The 14,903-nt window shown below is 36.8% G+C and overlaps 1 protein-coding gene across 1 annotated transcript in view; it reads right to left on the minus strand.

The window, feature by feature from the left end:
- The window catches only part of LOC107592493 (raftlin-like), a 100,613-nt gene extending 91,746 nt beyond the window's left edge, over positions 1-8,867 (minus strand). Inside the window, exon 1 of the mRNA XM_016282026.1 lies at positions 8,529-8,867. The gene's annotated coding sequence lies outside the window, so the exon portion shown is untranslated. The remainder of the gene's footprint in view (positions 1-8,528) is intronic.
- Between the last annotated feature and the right edge of the window lie 6,036 nt (positions 8,868-14,903).

Consider the following 14,903-nt stretch of genomic DNA (forward strand, 5'->3'; position numbering starts at 1 on the left):
AAAAAAAAAAAAAAAAGATGATTATTGTTAAGAAATAAATGCAAATAGATTTAATGGCATAATTTGGGGAGCTCCAAAATTCAGACTTGTAAACTATAGAGGAGGGGAAGATTTTCAGAAAATGATGCCTTCATTTTCTGTATCCCTTCACAAAGCTACCGTATGCCAAAATACAGAAGACTGCTTTTACTTTTGGGTGCAGTATTCTGTTGAACGAGACACTCAAACACCATGTTTTACTCTGAGGACTCATTTCCTGGGTAAACAATGTCAAGTCTAAACAAAATGTCACAGCATAATTTAGACAAAAACTGGGGTTAATTGGTGTCTTGGGAAAGTGTTCCTACTGTATGTCCCTACAAGCTCCAGAACCTCGTGTTCCTGGCCGCTGCTTCACTGCTTGCTTATGCATAGTTAGAAGAAATAAAAAAAGTAATCTGATTACATAACTCACGTTACTTGTAATGCGTCACCCCAACACTGATAACATGCTTTATATTATAATATTCTGTGCAAAAACAAAAACAAAATGTGGAATTAAAATCCACACAAGACAAATTAATTCCGAAGCGAATGCAGAGCAACGTCAGTTAAAATGGTCAGAGGCGTGCACATGTTAGCTACCTTATTTCAAATGATTTGATTGTATCTTAACAATCTGATTACGTAACTCACGTTACTTGTAATGCGTTACCCCAACACTGATAACATGCTTTATATTATAATATTCTGTGCAAAAACAAAAACAAAATGTGGAATTAAAATCCACACAAGACAAATTAATTCCGAAGCGAATGCAGAGCAACGTCAGTTAAAATGGTCAGAGGCGTGCGCATGTTAGCTACCTTATTTTAAATGATTTGATTGTATCTTAATATTAGTTTTTTTGTTGTCAGTTTTTTTAAGGAATAAAATAAGATATTTTGAAGAATGTTGATCACCAAACAGTTGACAGTAGCCATTTACTTCCGTAGCATAGAAAAAAATGGAAGTCAATGGCTACCGTCAACTGTTAGGTTACCAACATTCTTCAAAATATCTTCTATTGTGAACTATTCCTTCAAGTGTTTTATAATGTAACATTTCTTTTAAACTGTCACACTTTTTCATTTGTTATGAATAATCAGATTTTTCAGTTTATTGTGTCCTTCAAATAAAAAGAGAAAACGGCAAAATCCAAGTTTCTTCTGTTGAAGTATTCATTATTTTTATCCTTAAAAATGGGCATTACCTGTGGTCACTGAATATATAAACCATTTTAGAATGGGAAAAATTAATATATTGTGACTATACACTTAAAATTAAAGGTTCCAAGGTTTCTACAGCAATGCTAAAGAACCATTTTTGGTTCCCTAAAGTTCTTAAAAGGAACCATTTGAATAATCTAATAGACATTTTCCAATTACACACTCTTAAAAATAAATGTTCTTTATTGAAGAATATTTAACATCCACTGAACCTTTCCACACTCTAAAAAATGCTGGGTTGTTTCAACCTTCTAAAAAATGCTGGGTTGTTTCAACCTAATATTGGGTCAAATATGGACTAACCCAACTGTTGGGTTAAATTTTGGTGACATTTTTAAATTAACTTTTTAACCCAACAGTTGGGTTACGGCAAAATCCAAGTTTCTTCTGTTGAAGTATTCATTATTTTTATCCTTAAAAATGGGCATTACCTGTGGTCACTGAATATATAAACCATTTTAGAATGGGAAAAATTAATATATTGTGACTATACACTTAAAATTAAAGGTTCCAAGGTTTCTACAGCAATGCTAAAGAACCATTTTTGGTTCCCTAGAGTTCTTAAAAGGAACCATTTGAATAATCTAATAGACATTTTCCAATTACACACTCTTAAAAATAAATGTTCTTTATTGAAGAATATTTAACATCCATGGAACCTTTCCACATTCTAAAAAATGCTGGGTTGTTTCAACCCAATATTGGGTCAAATATGGACTAACCCAACTGTTGGGTTAAATTTTGGTGACATTTTTAAATTAACTTTTTAACCCAACAGTTGGGTTAGTCCATATTTGACCCAAAATTGGGTTGAAACAACCCAGCATTTTTTAGAGTGCACTGCACAAAAGGTTCTTTAGATTTTTTAAATGTTCACGCTAAGAAAAAATTAATTTGTTTTAAGAACTGTTCATGGAAACTTTAATTGGGGAACCCAAAATAGTTCTTCTATGGCATGCATCACTGCAAAAAAATCCTTGGGAAACTTTATTTTATTAAGAGTTTAAAGAACCTTTGGAGATTCAATTGATGTTAAATGTTCTTCCTGGAATTCTCTATGCCAATAAAGAACCTTTGTTTTCAAGAAAAAATGAAATTTTCTATCATAGCACCCACACCAGTGCCCATATGTGAGACAGTGTGCTGTGCGAAAGTGTGAGACTGTTTTCAGTGGAAACAATCCAGTAAATTTGTAAAGTGAGAATGTAAGCATTTAGTCTCTTTTCTTGAAATGTGCACTTTACCAGAAAGTGATCTGAATCTGTTCCTCTTTTAAAACAAAGCTCGACTTCTGTTGCACTCAAGCAAAGTATCGACATGTCCTTCTCGAACACGACTCAATCAATATCGCTGCAATTTTCCCGGCCACTCATTACCAAGCGAGACGATGAGTCTTCAAGAAATATTAAAGCTGTTTTATTCCGCTTGTGTTTTCCTGCAGCGCTTGCATATTTCCCGCTTTGATTGTTCTGTGTTGTGCCTAGGCATTGCCAGCGGCCTGAATATTTGTGGCAGAAGCTCGTCGCTGTGACAGGAGGGAAGAACCTAATCTTCGCGCACATCCGGGAAGCATAATCCGTTCAAAGTGGCACCTCACGCAGGAGAAGAACAAAAATTACCATTTATCTTCCATCAAGGCACACAGCTAAAGCTGCATTTCATCTCCTCAACTGACTCAGCTGCGGAGAAGGTGCCGAATGCGCGGCACAGACAGCGAATGTGACATCTGATTTGTAGGCTGTCTAATCACAGGAGAGGGTGTACATTTTCTCTCAGAGAGAGCAGAGGAGAGCCTGCCCTAATTGAACGTGAGGAGAAGCTGTTCAGAGATCACAGGTACAGCCCTGCGAATAACACACTGGGCTTTTTGCGCGTCACGTCTCGGAAGGATGTCGTAATTAAGTTTCGAATGCACTAAGGCGTTCCAATTATCTAAATTAGATTTAATTGAGCACAAGAGAGGATTCTCTGTCCCAATTAGGTTACCAAAATATTGAAGCTTCACGTGTATTAATCATGTTCCTAACACACCAGCCCAGCTTCCGATGATGATACAGGTAGAATAAACAGCTGCAGGAGTCATAAAGATGCAATTAGCTACACTTTTGCTGCGTGTGACTTATAAGGTGAAGGAAATTACAGATCAAGTTGTTATTCACAAGATTTTCTACTAGGAAAACGGCCACCACTGTTAAAGACAGTAGAAGAGATCTTAACAATGTCTCAAACGTGCTCAGTCTACTTCCAAAAGTCCCAAACTTATGTATTTTTCATCAAAGACCTAATTATGTTAATTATGCCTTCCACATTAATACTAATATTATTTAGGGTGACCAATACGTCATCTTAGTCCTGGCCAGGATTTCTAAATTGCCTAAAATGTCCTGGTTTTGGCTTTGTTTTCATATTTGTAGAAGGTAATGAGTAAAAGAAGTCTGTCCAATAAGGCATTATACACAATCGACCAATCGTGACGTGCGAGAAGGCGGGATTCACAGAGAACGGACTGTAGAGAGCATGTCTGTAGTAAAATGAAGCCAAAACCTGGACATTTTAGGCAATTTGACAGGACATGTGTGGGGGGAAAAGAGCACATATGGTCATCTGATATATTTTAACGGGTTAGTTCACCCAAAAATTAAAATTAGCTTGTGTTTTACTCACCCTCGAAGCATCCTAGGTTTATATGACTTTCTTCTTTCAGACAAATCCAGTCGGAGTTATATTAAAAATTGTCCTGGCTATTCCAAGCTCTATCATTGCAGTCAGCGGGTGTTGCAGTTGAACAGTCCACAAGTTGTCAAATAAAGAGCACGCATCCATAATAAAACGTGCTTCGCACGGATCCAGGGGGTGAGTAAAGGCCTCCTGTAGCGAATCCATGTGTCCATATTTCAAACGTAATAAACACTTTTATATCACTTCCACCATCTGTCATACATGGAAGCCGTTCAGGCGGATGGCGTAGGATGTCGGCGTTGCGTGATTAGTGACGAACGCGGAGAGAGAACAAAACAAAATGCCGGTCACGAATTAGAAGTACAAACCGAAGATTTGCAAAGAAAAATTTTGGAGGATTTCGATATAAGCCAAGAGGAGACTGGTTTTCCTTTGCTAAAGTAAGGAAACGTTGCTTCCTTTGCTTCTATAAACAAACTCACGACACTAGCATATCTCAGAGATGCGCATATGTCGCGCGTCATCCGCCGGAACGCCTTCCGCGTATGACAGATACCGGAAGTGAGAGAAAAGGGTTTATTACGTTTTGAATATGGATATTTTTCTAACAAAAATGCATGGATTCACTACAGGAGGCCTTTATTCACCCCCCGGAGCCGTGTGAGGCACGTTTTATTATGGATGCGTGCTCTTTATTTGACGACTTGTGGACTGTTCAACTGCAACACCCGCTGACTGCAATGATAGAGTTTGGAATAGCCAGGACAATTTTTTATATAACTCCGACTGGATTCATCTGAAAGAAGAAAGTCATATACACCTAGGATGCTTTGAGGGTGTGTAAAACACAGGCTAATTTTCATTTTTGGGTGAACTAACCCTTTAATATATGTTTTACATATACCGAGTAACTAATGCTATTAATAGCTCTGTTCTTACTGTATAGTCAGCAATTGTCTCATTAGTGTATGGTAAGTCAAGCACCACTATTATTAGTTACTCTAGTGATCTGAATGAACCCCTAACTAAAGTATTTAACTTAAATATGTAACTTGACCTGTAATGTTTGTTGCTACTGTTTTGAATGATACACTGTTTAAAAGAAAAAAAATGGGAAAAAGCGTTGTTTTAGGTTTTATGGATTTAACTTGTCAATTTCTTTATTTATTTACTTTTTGCTATACATTATAATATGACAATTTACTGTAAAATTACATAAAATGTCCTGTTAGATTTACAGTTTTGCACCGTATATAGTAAGGAAACTTACAGTTAACGACTTAACAGGTTTTTATCATGGCATTTGCAATCTTCTACTGTTAAAATTATGGTCATTTTTAAAGTGCACTTTTTTATCAGTAGTGATCAAACTTTTAAATATCACAAGGGCACAGTAAAACAGATTTAAATATCTCACTTTGTTATTGCAGGTTGTTTACAGTGCAGCACCCTGGAAACAACTCACAGCACCCTCAGAGACTTTTGCACAGGCGAGTACCATTCATATTTCTTTCTGAAAATGCACAAAATTGAGTTTGTTTGGTATTTGTTTTTTCTCCCAAGGAAACAGCCTCTGAGCTGTAATAAAAAGGTCCTGCTGATGCACATATGACACTGAAGTCAGCATTACTCTCCAGTAACTCTCTAATAGCGAGTATGCGTGGGGTCGGAGGTGACTAGCCCATGATATGATGCACCAGATTCCTCCATGACAACAGCAGCTCTGTGTGTCGGCTCCTGAGGCGCAGCGACGCAACTCAATGCGCACAGCCTCCAAACCGCCGTCTGGAACTGATTAATGACAGTTTGCCTTCTCTGTTCTCTTTTCTTAAATTCCTTTCTTAAAGGGCGTTCACACTGACAGCGATTTGCATCCATAAGACATTCATTTATAATGAGAGTTGGCAATTTCCGGCAATATGACTGACAGGGACCGTTAGCGGGACCGCCTACTAGCATCAACAGCACAATTAGACTGTGTATAGATTAACATACTAACATACTACTCATACTACTCATACTCTTTCAGTAGCATTTAGTATGCATGCTGTGTACAGTATGCTAGTCGGAGGTGACTAGCCCATGATATGATGCACCAGATTCCTCCATGACAACAGCAGCTCTGTGTGTCGGCTCCTGAGGCGCAGCGGCGCAACTCAATGCGCACAGCCTCCAAACCGCCGTCTGGAACTGATTAATGACAGTTTGCCTTCTCTGTTCTCTTTTCTTAAATTCCTTTCTTAAAGGGCGTTCACACTGACAGCGATTTGCATCCATAAGACATTCATTTATAATGAGAGTTGGCAATTTCCGGCAATATGACTGACAGGGACCGTTAGCGGGACCGCCTACTAGCATCAACAGCACAATTAGACTGTGTATAGATTAACATACTAACATACTACTCATACTCTTTCAGTAGCATTTAGTATGCATGCTGTGTACAGTATGCTCATTTTCTATATGCATGTAAGAAATACTTTGATAAACTAGTACATTTGAGAAAATGAGAAGTACACAACAGAGAACAGTGCAACAATGCAATGCACTCGACTTTACTTTCCAGTTTTGGCTTTGATTTTTAACATTTTTAACTCTTTCTTGACTTATTTGATCAGACTGCCAAAGGTTTTTATACAAAATTTCATAGTTTTAAATTAAATAGCTATTTTTATTTCCAAAATAATACCTCATAGTATAACGTAATGGAAATGTGACAAAAATATTCAAAAACTAGTGTTGTTATCATAAAATAAAAATAAAAAAGTATATATATAAGAAGAAAGACTTACAAATTAGATAATTAGAAGTGTTGCCTTGGTGAAATACAGTAAGTGTATGCTAGTACTAAAATTTCTAAAACTGAATAAATAAATAAATATATAAATGAAAGATAAATAGAAAATAAAAATCTAACACAAATGGCAAGTACATACAATTACTAAAATAAATAAAAAAATTAAAATATAAAAATAAAAGCTAATTAAAATGTCATAATGTGTAATTAATGTCATAATATTTCATTTTTTTAATAGCCATAAACTAGCTTTCCAGGGAGATTTTTGTGCAAAAGCCTAAAAAAGCTTAGACTATTCTCGAAAGGTTATTTTTACGTTTTATTCGATTTGATCAACATTTGATGATCAACAGCAAATTTTGTTGGGCTCTTGGTTTATATTTCTGCACTGTTGTGTAAGGAAGCCCCACCTACAGTGATATCTCATTGGTTCAAAATTACACTATACATAACAGTAGCTGATACTACAGTTGTGATGAAACAAAAGTAGCAACAGATCTTTTATTTTGTATTGTGATGTACATCCAAGAGAAACAGATTAACGAAATAGAAAAAATGTAGGGCGGGGACTTGTTTCTGTCCATCGGATGTTGATTGGATGGTGGATCTGAATGTGAGCTTGCAGTTGGTTGACTTTAAAGGGGTCATATGATGCGATTTCAAGTTGTCCTTTCTCTTTGGAGTGTTACAAGCTGATTGTGCATAGATAAGATCCCTGAAGTTGCAAAAAAAGCCTAAAAAAGCTTAGACTATTCTCGAAAGGTTATTTTTACGTTTTATTCGATTTGATCAACATTTGATGATCAACAGCAAATTTTGTTGGGCTCTTGGTTTATATTTCTGCACTGTTGTGTAAGGAAGCCCCACCTACAGTGATATCTCATTGGTTCAAAATTACACTATACATAACAGTAGCTGATACTACAGTTGTGATGAAACAAAAGTAGCAACAGATCTTTTATTTTGTATTGTGATGTACATCCGAGAGAAACAGATTAACGAAATAGAAAAAATGTAGGGCGGGGACTTGTTTCTGTCCATTGGATGTTGATTGGATGGTGGATCTGAATGTGAGCTTGCAAAAATAATGTTCTTTAAAAAAGCATCATATGACCCCTTTAAAAAAGGGGTGGGTTTATGCACAATAAATGACTGGAGAAGTTTGTTGCTTGACCACAAGATAGACATTTTGGTAAAAAATTACGAGGTCAAAAACAAGTAAAAAATAAAACATGCACAAATGAACTGTTCACCCTCACAACCAATAACATGCATTTAGAAAATAGCTGAATTTTCATTTCATACCGAATTTAAACATCAAATATCTTCAGATTCAGCATTCAGCATTTTCGCTTTCAGTGTGAACACAAATTAGGTTACTTAATGCTGATGTTTGACTTCACTTAGGTTTAATGCTCCAATGATATTTAGTTTACATCCTATTCAAGAGATCTCTCACCAAACTCCTTTGATTTCAGACAAACAACCGAAATGAGGTGCTGAAGAAACACTTCTTAAAAAAAGCCAACGGTCAAGCATCGAAGGCGAGTATGCAGTCTTCCTGTCAGACTTTGTCCATGTGACTCAAACTAAACCATTGATCTGTGTGATAGGCTTTACATGGAGCATGTGTCTGTGTTAACGGATAAAGACGTTTGCTGTAGCGCATCACACAGTGGCAAACTTGTGGCTTGTGGCTTCCCATGATTGATTCTTTATCACTGCACTGTTGTCATGTTTGCTTTCCTCCTAGACAGACAGCATGCTTCATGAAGTGAGGAAATCGATGGAGACGGACCGCTTACCTGTTGTGGAGCTGTCGACACGCGGAGGCTGCAAGTTTGAGTCAGTGATCCCCAATCCGGTGTGTGAACCGCAAGAGCGGCGGTATGTTTCCCGTTGGATGTGACGGCACAGTAATAACAAGAAGCGAGGATCCCGAGCGGATCAGTCCTCCTGCGGCAGGCAGCTAGCAGAGCGCAGAAAACACACTTTGCGTGCTGCCGTTAGGTCATGCTCAAAGTATGTATGTGCAGTATTCTTCAAGCTCAGGGAAACCACATCCTCTGACATACCTCCTGTATCCTGCTGCCTGTGTGCCGTCTGTCTCTCTCGCTCTCTCTGACTGTCTGAGATGACAGACCGAGCTGACCCAGACACAGTTCGCTCCCCCCCCTCTCTCTCTCTCTCGGCTTCTTCAGAAACCGACACAGTTCCTGCCCACCGACTGAAGAATCCAACTGAGGAGAAGGAGAAGGAGGAGGAGGTGCCGAGTACAAGCGAGAGCGGGAGCGGGAGAGAGAGAAAGAGAGGGGAAGGGAGACGGATAAAAGGGAGAAAAAGAGAGCGGGAGCAGTTATTTTAGAAATTACAGGGATATAATAAAGCAATGATAAGAGCTCAGCTTGCGGGAGGACTGAAAGAGCAAGGAAATAAGCAAAATACTGTAAACAGAGTGAAAAATCTGCAATGAGATCTCTGTAGTATCTCAATTGTTTCTCCAAGACCTCAAAGAGGTTAACTGGAGAGCAAATTAGTTTGTACCCTCCAAACTGTCATTTATTTTGTGAAACACTTAAGAATAACTACATCGCTTTTTTTCTATGTATCAACAGTTATTTGCATGACCTGCATGGCTGTTGAGCTCCAAAAAGGTAACAAAAGTGATCCATGCAACTGAAAATTCAGCTTTGTCATCACAGGAATAAATTACATTTTTAAATATATTAACATAGAAAATCGTTATTTTAATTGTAATAATATTTGACATTTTTACTGTATTTTTTTTTTTTTACATAAGTGTAGCCTTTGTAAAATGATTCTTTTAAAAACAGTAGTATAGAATATGTTCACAGCATCTTTCTGTATATTAACCATTATTTGCATGACTTGCACGACTGTTGCGCTCCAAAATGCAAACATGAGTGAAACAAAGGTGATCCGTACAACACCTATATCCAAAGTTTTCTGAAATAATGGTAGTTTTGTATGAAGCACAGTCTGAAAATTCAGCTTTCCCGTTACAGGAATGAATTACATTTTAAAGTACATATTATAATAGTATTAATAATTATTTATTTATTATATTAACATTGACAATATTATATTCATTTATATTATATGACATATTAATAATTATTTTGGTTATATATTTTTTTAAATGACCGTTTTTACTGTATTTTTGATCAAATAAAGGAGGTCAGTATATTTTACATTATATTTTGTAATATATAGTTTATTCAAGAACATTTACATGGCTTCTTTCTATATAACAAGTTAAATGCGCAATTTCCATGACTGTTGAGCTACTGTATAAAAAGGATGAAAACATGCAACTCGTGTGTTATATTCTAAATCTACTGAATGATAGCTTTGTGTAAGAAACAGACCAACATTTATTATAAAAGTCAGTATTAACTATATCTTTCTGTCCACCAAAGCTCATGAAGTCATTGAAGGCAAAACACCACCAGTTCTTGTAAAAGCTATGGTCCGGATTGAGTACATAGAACAGAGAATGACATTCGAGAGCTTCAAGGAGGTGAGTAAAACCTTTTTTCAATCCTCTACACTGTAAAAAATAATTGTGATTTTAACAGTAAAAGACTAAAAATGCTACAGTAAAAACCTGTTAACTGGTTAACAGTAAGTTACCATACTATATTCGGTGAATAAATGTAATTACATTTAATGTAAAATACTGTTAAAATAAGGTTTTTTTGAAGTGAAAAAGAAAAAGTCATTGTATAATTTACAGTGACAAACCGTAAATTGACACTCCCAGAATTCCCTGCATGACACTTCATATTTGATGTTTTTTTGTTGAAATAACATGTTTCTTCTTAGTTTTTTCTTATCGGTTGTGTACATTAGGGTTTAATCTTACATCTAATGGTTAAATTAATGTTCATTGCATTATTTCAGTAACATGTGTGTCACCATGATGGGGTTTAGTGTTTGTGTGCATGACACTGTGCACCTTCTATATAAGTATTGCCCTCCTCAGCTCGTAGAAAAGCTGTTTGTGATGAGCTTTGGTTCATCATGTGACTTTCTCATCACCACCAGATTTTTGGTGGTTATCAGTGCATTAGAATGGTTCAAAACAGATATTAGTACTTCAATATGTTGGTTTATTAACATTACATCAGTTAATGAAATACGGTATTTTATTGTGAATTTAAAGGGGTCATATGATGTTGCTAAAAATAACTTATTTGGTGTATTTGGTGTAATGAAATGTTTTTATGCAGTTCAAACTAATTTTTTTCCACATACTGTACATTATTGTTTCTCCTCTATGCCCCGCCTTTCTGAAACGCATTGATTTTTACAAAGCTCATCGGTCTGAAAAGCGAGGTGTGCTCTGATTGGCCAGCTATCCAGTGCGTTGTGATTGGCCGAATACCTCAAGCGTGTGATGGAAATGTTACACCCCTTACCATACTGTGATGCCCTGTCCGGCCGGAGCGACAAGACAAAAACATTAAAACCCATTATAAACGAAGCATTTGTTGCATCCAGTGGGGGCATAATCACGGATTATAATGACTTATACTGTCTTTTTACGCGTTGCGTTGCGCCGCGTAAACATAAAACCATGTCTGCATTTGTGATCGGAGAAATGACAAACAACAAGCGTTACTCTACACTGCTCAGAACTTGCGTTTGAATCATCAGTGGCAAATTCTTTAAATATAAAAACAGTCTGTGAGTCAGAACAGCTGGCATTGTAGTCTACTCTACCAGGAACAGGAAACAGTCCTCCATAAAATGTGCTGCACACATCTGAATATTTGGGTTGAAGTGTTCTGGAACAGTGTTGTAAATACAACTTAACCACTGATTTCTAATCGTGTCCTCTTTTGAAAGGCCAAACAAAGAAGTTTTGCTTTCACAACGAAACATATCGTCACACACGGCAGGCTAGAGTGAGCGGCGGCGGCCTAGAGTGAGCGGAGGCCATTGGGCTTAAGAACGGCGCGGCCGGCGGATTTGATGAAGAAGCAGGCTTGCGGCAACCACATGTGACGACCCCGGGCTGGACTCCACTTCATCCACGGTGAAAGCCGATCCGGCGATCCACAGCGTGAAGTTGATTTATTTCCTCAGCGACCTTCCTTTTGGAAGGCCAACAAAGTAGATTCGCTTTCACAACGAAACACAGAATATCTCTTTGGATTTGAGACTTTAGTCTTTGCAACTTTACAGATCTTCTTTATGCACCAAGAGCTTGTAACACTTCAAAGAGAAAGGAAAAATTTTAATTGCATCGTATGACCCCTTTAAGTTAAGTCTGCAAAACCTAAAATGTTGCTACCATATTTTTTACGGTGAACTTCTAGCAACCACAGCTGCCGGTATTTTACCGTAAATGTCAGATTTTTTTTTTACAGTGTAGAGTAGAGACAGCGTGATACAAAGTGATACTAAAGCATGCAATCAAAATTGATCCAGATCACTGTGCTCTTACTGTATGAAAGAATGTATGCATAGAATACAGTATGAAACAGTATGAAAGACTGTATGAAAACACTTTTCTCTTTTGCTTCTGTTTTCAGGGTTTTGAGAGAAACAAAGCTGGCTTCAGTGAAACGTAACTGAGCAGTGAAAGAGTGACCTGTGAGCGCTCACATTCTCCTCTGGGGAGGTTTTGTGGCAGTGGCTTGTTCTGGGGTGAGAGGGTCTGTGTCTGCCGGCCCCGATAGAGAGATGTATTTTTCATAAACCCCAGACACGGCCCCCAATAGCTGTGAATCCATTATTCAGACCGGTCTGAGAGAGAGGGGACTGACAAAAACACGACGGCCCGGTCCGAATCGCACCATAATCTCTAATTTCATCCATCACATCTCTATGATGAAAATGACACACCAGCATTTCATCAGAAGTCTAAGTGTTTTAATGGGAAATATTGTCTTTAAGGCACTCGAGAAGATTGACGTTCCCATTTCAAAGACTGTTGATAGTGATTTTATGCACAGACGAGGACACAACTGACCCCAGGACACAAATTAATGACATGAGCCGAGATGAAAGAATATGAATCTTTCTGAAACAGGAAATCCTTGTCTCAAGTACAATCGCTGATAACTACTCGTCGTGAGGTAGGCTGTTGAATTATTGATACTTGACAATATAATACTTCATATATAGGTGTATGGGTGTGTGTGTTTATATGTGGATAAACAATATATATGTAAAAATTGTTATACATGTTTATATAAAATTATATTTTAAAATTGTGTGTGTGTGTGTGAAATGGACAGCACCTGAGTTAAATATATGAGTGTCACAGCAAAGGGTCTGAATACTTAGAACCATGTGATATTTCAGTTTTACTTTTTTAATAAATCTGCAAAAATGTCAACAATTCTGTGTTTTTCTGTCAATATGGGGTGCTGTGTGTACATTAATGAGGAAAAAAAATGAACTTAAATGATTTTAGCAAATGGCTGCAATATAACAGAGTGAAAAATTTAAGGGGGTCTGAATACTTTCCGTACCCACTGTACATATATATATATATATATATATATATATATATATAGAGAGAGAGAGAGAGAGAGAGAGAGAGAGAGAGAGAGAGAATTTCTTTATATATTAGATGGGTGCAAGTTTTACTTGCTAATAAACTGAAATACTTGAATGCATTTTCTGCACATTTCTTGGTCACTAATCAAAGCAAATTATCACTAGTAATGAAACATTTTGTACTAATTAGAAAAAAATGCTCTCAGACTCCTGGACCCCATCGTATGTCAACAACCCCCCCAAAAACACAAGATGTTTGATGTGTTAACCATCTTTCATTGGAGCTTGAAGAGAAGAAGGAGAGATGGTGGAAAACGAGAGCTCCCACTGCGTAATTACCGCTGCGTTTATTGCGAACTAATCACTGCGTAATCCCTGTGAAAATAAAGAGCACTACGGCATCACTGAACACTTCACTAACTGCATCGTTAGAGGAAAACAAAAAGTGTGCAGAGCAGCAGAAGACGAGTAAACTCACTCCCGCTTCCACAGCACAACGCTGATGCTCTCGCTGGAGCTAAACACGCTTTACACACAGAAGACACACACTGTATGACCTCTGATGGCCTTTCGTCTGATGCTGAGGTCATCTGCGATCATGTCTGGATAGCAGTGATGAAGCCATATTTCAGACAGGCTCATAATTTGGCTATTTTGAGGCATCACGCTGATAAATGTCTTCCAAAACCAAAATATTAATACCATTTATTAGTATTATAGTTTTATAATATGAATTGTTATTAAATATTGCATACAACTGACCCTAGCAACATCAACTTCATATCAGCAATCAACCACCTTGCTTTGAAAACCACTTGAAATGACAGATAGCTTTGAAATCCAAAAGAAATGGGCAAACCTTTGAATTCATGCTGATTTTGAAACAACATGTACCAACACACAGATATAACTCTTGGTGTAAGACAACCTGGAGAAAGTTTGTGTGTGAAATCTAGATATTGGTGCCACAGTGCCTTCTACTGGTCAGACAGCTCGGAGCTCATGTTCATATAGGTGTTTTTCTCTGCCTGGAGGTGGTTTAATTTGACTAAGACGAACGATTTTTACATATTTTCTTTCAGAATCCTTTCTGAAAGAAGTGCAAGCCCTTACATTATTGTTGACGTGACAAGTCAAGCAGTGACTTACTCCCATCTAAAACATTTGTCTAATTGTTGTGGAATTATTATGTATGCCATTTCAATGATTTCAAAAGAGAGACTACATTGAGTATTTGTACTTCATTTAAGCAAACTGCAAAAAAAGCTCAGAGGGTTGTTCGAAATGGTGACACGTGTCAGCATCAAAAATATACATTTTCCTTTGAATTGTTTAAAAATCTATCCCTGTCCATTTTTATAGTTTATATACCAGTACAATATTTATATATAATATTTATAATTTATATATAATATAATGTGTGTGTATATATATATATATATAAATTAATATATAATTTATTTATTTATATTTAGTTTTATTATATTGTAAAAAGTATTTACAGATAGACAGATGCTACATACAGTGTGTGTGTGTGTATATATGTCTATCTATGTATCTATTTATAGTTTATATACCAGTATGATATTATAATTTATATATCATATAATGTGTATATTTATTATACATATTTATACATTTATATA

This window comes from Sinocyclocheilus grahami, unplaced genomic scaffold, assembly GCF_001515645.1.
Source record: "Sinocyclocheilus grahami isolate Dianchi unplaced genomic scaffold, SAMN03320097.WGS_v1.1 scaffold153.1, whole genome shotgun sequence".
Classification (NCBI taxonomy): Eukaryota; Metazoa; Chordata; class Actinopteri; order Cypriniformes; family Cyprinidae; genus Sinocyclocheilus; species Sinocyclocheilus grahami.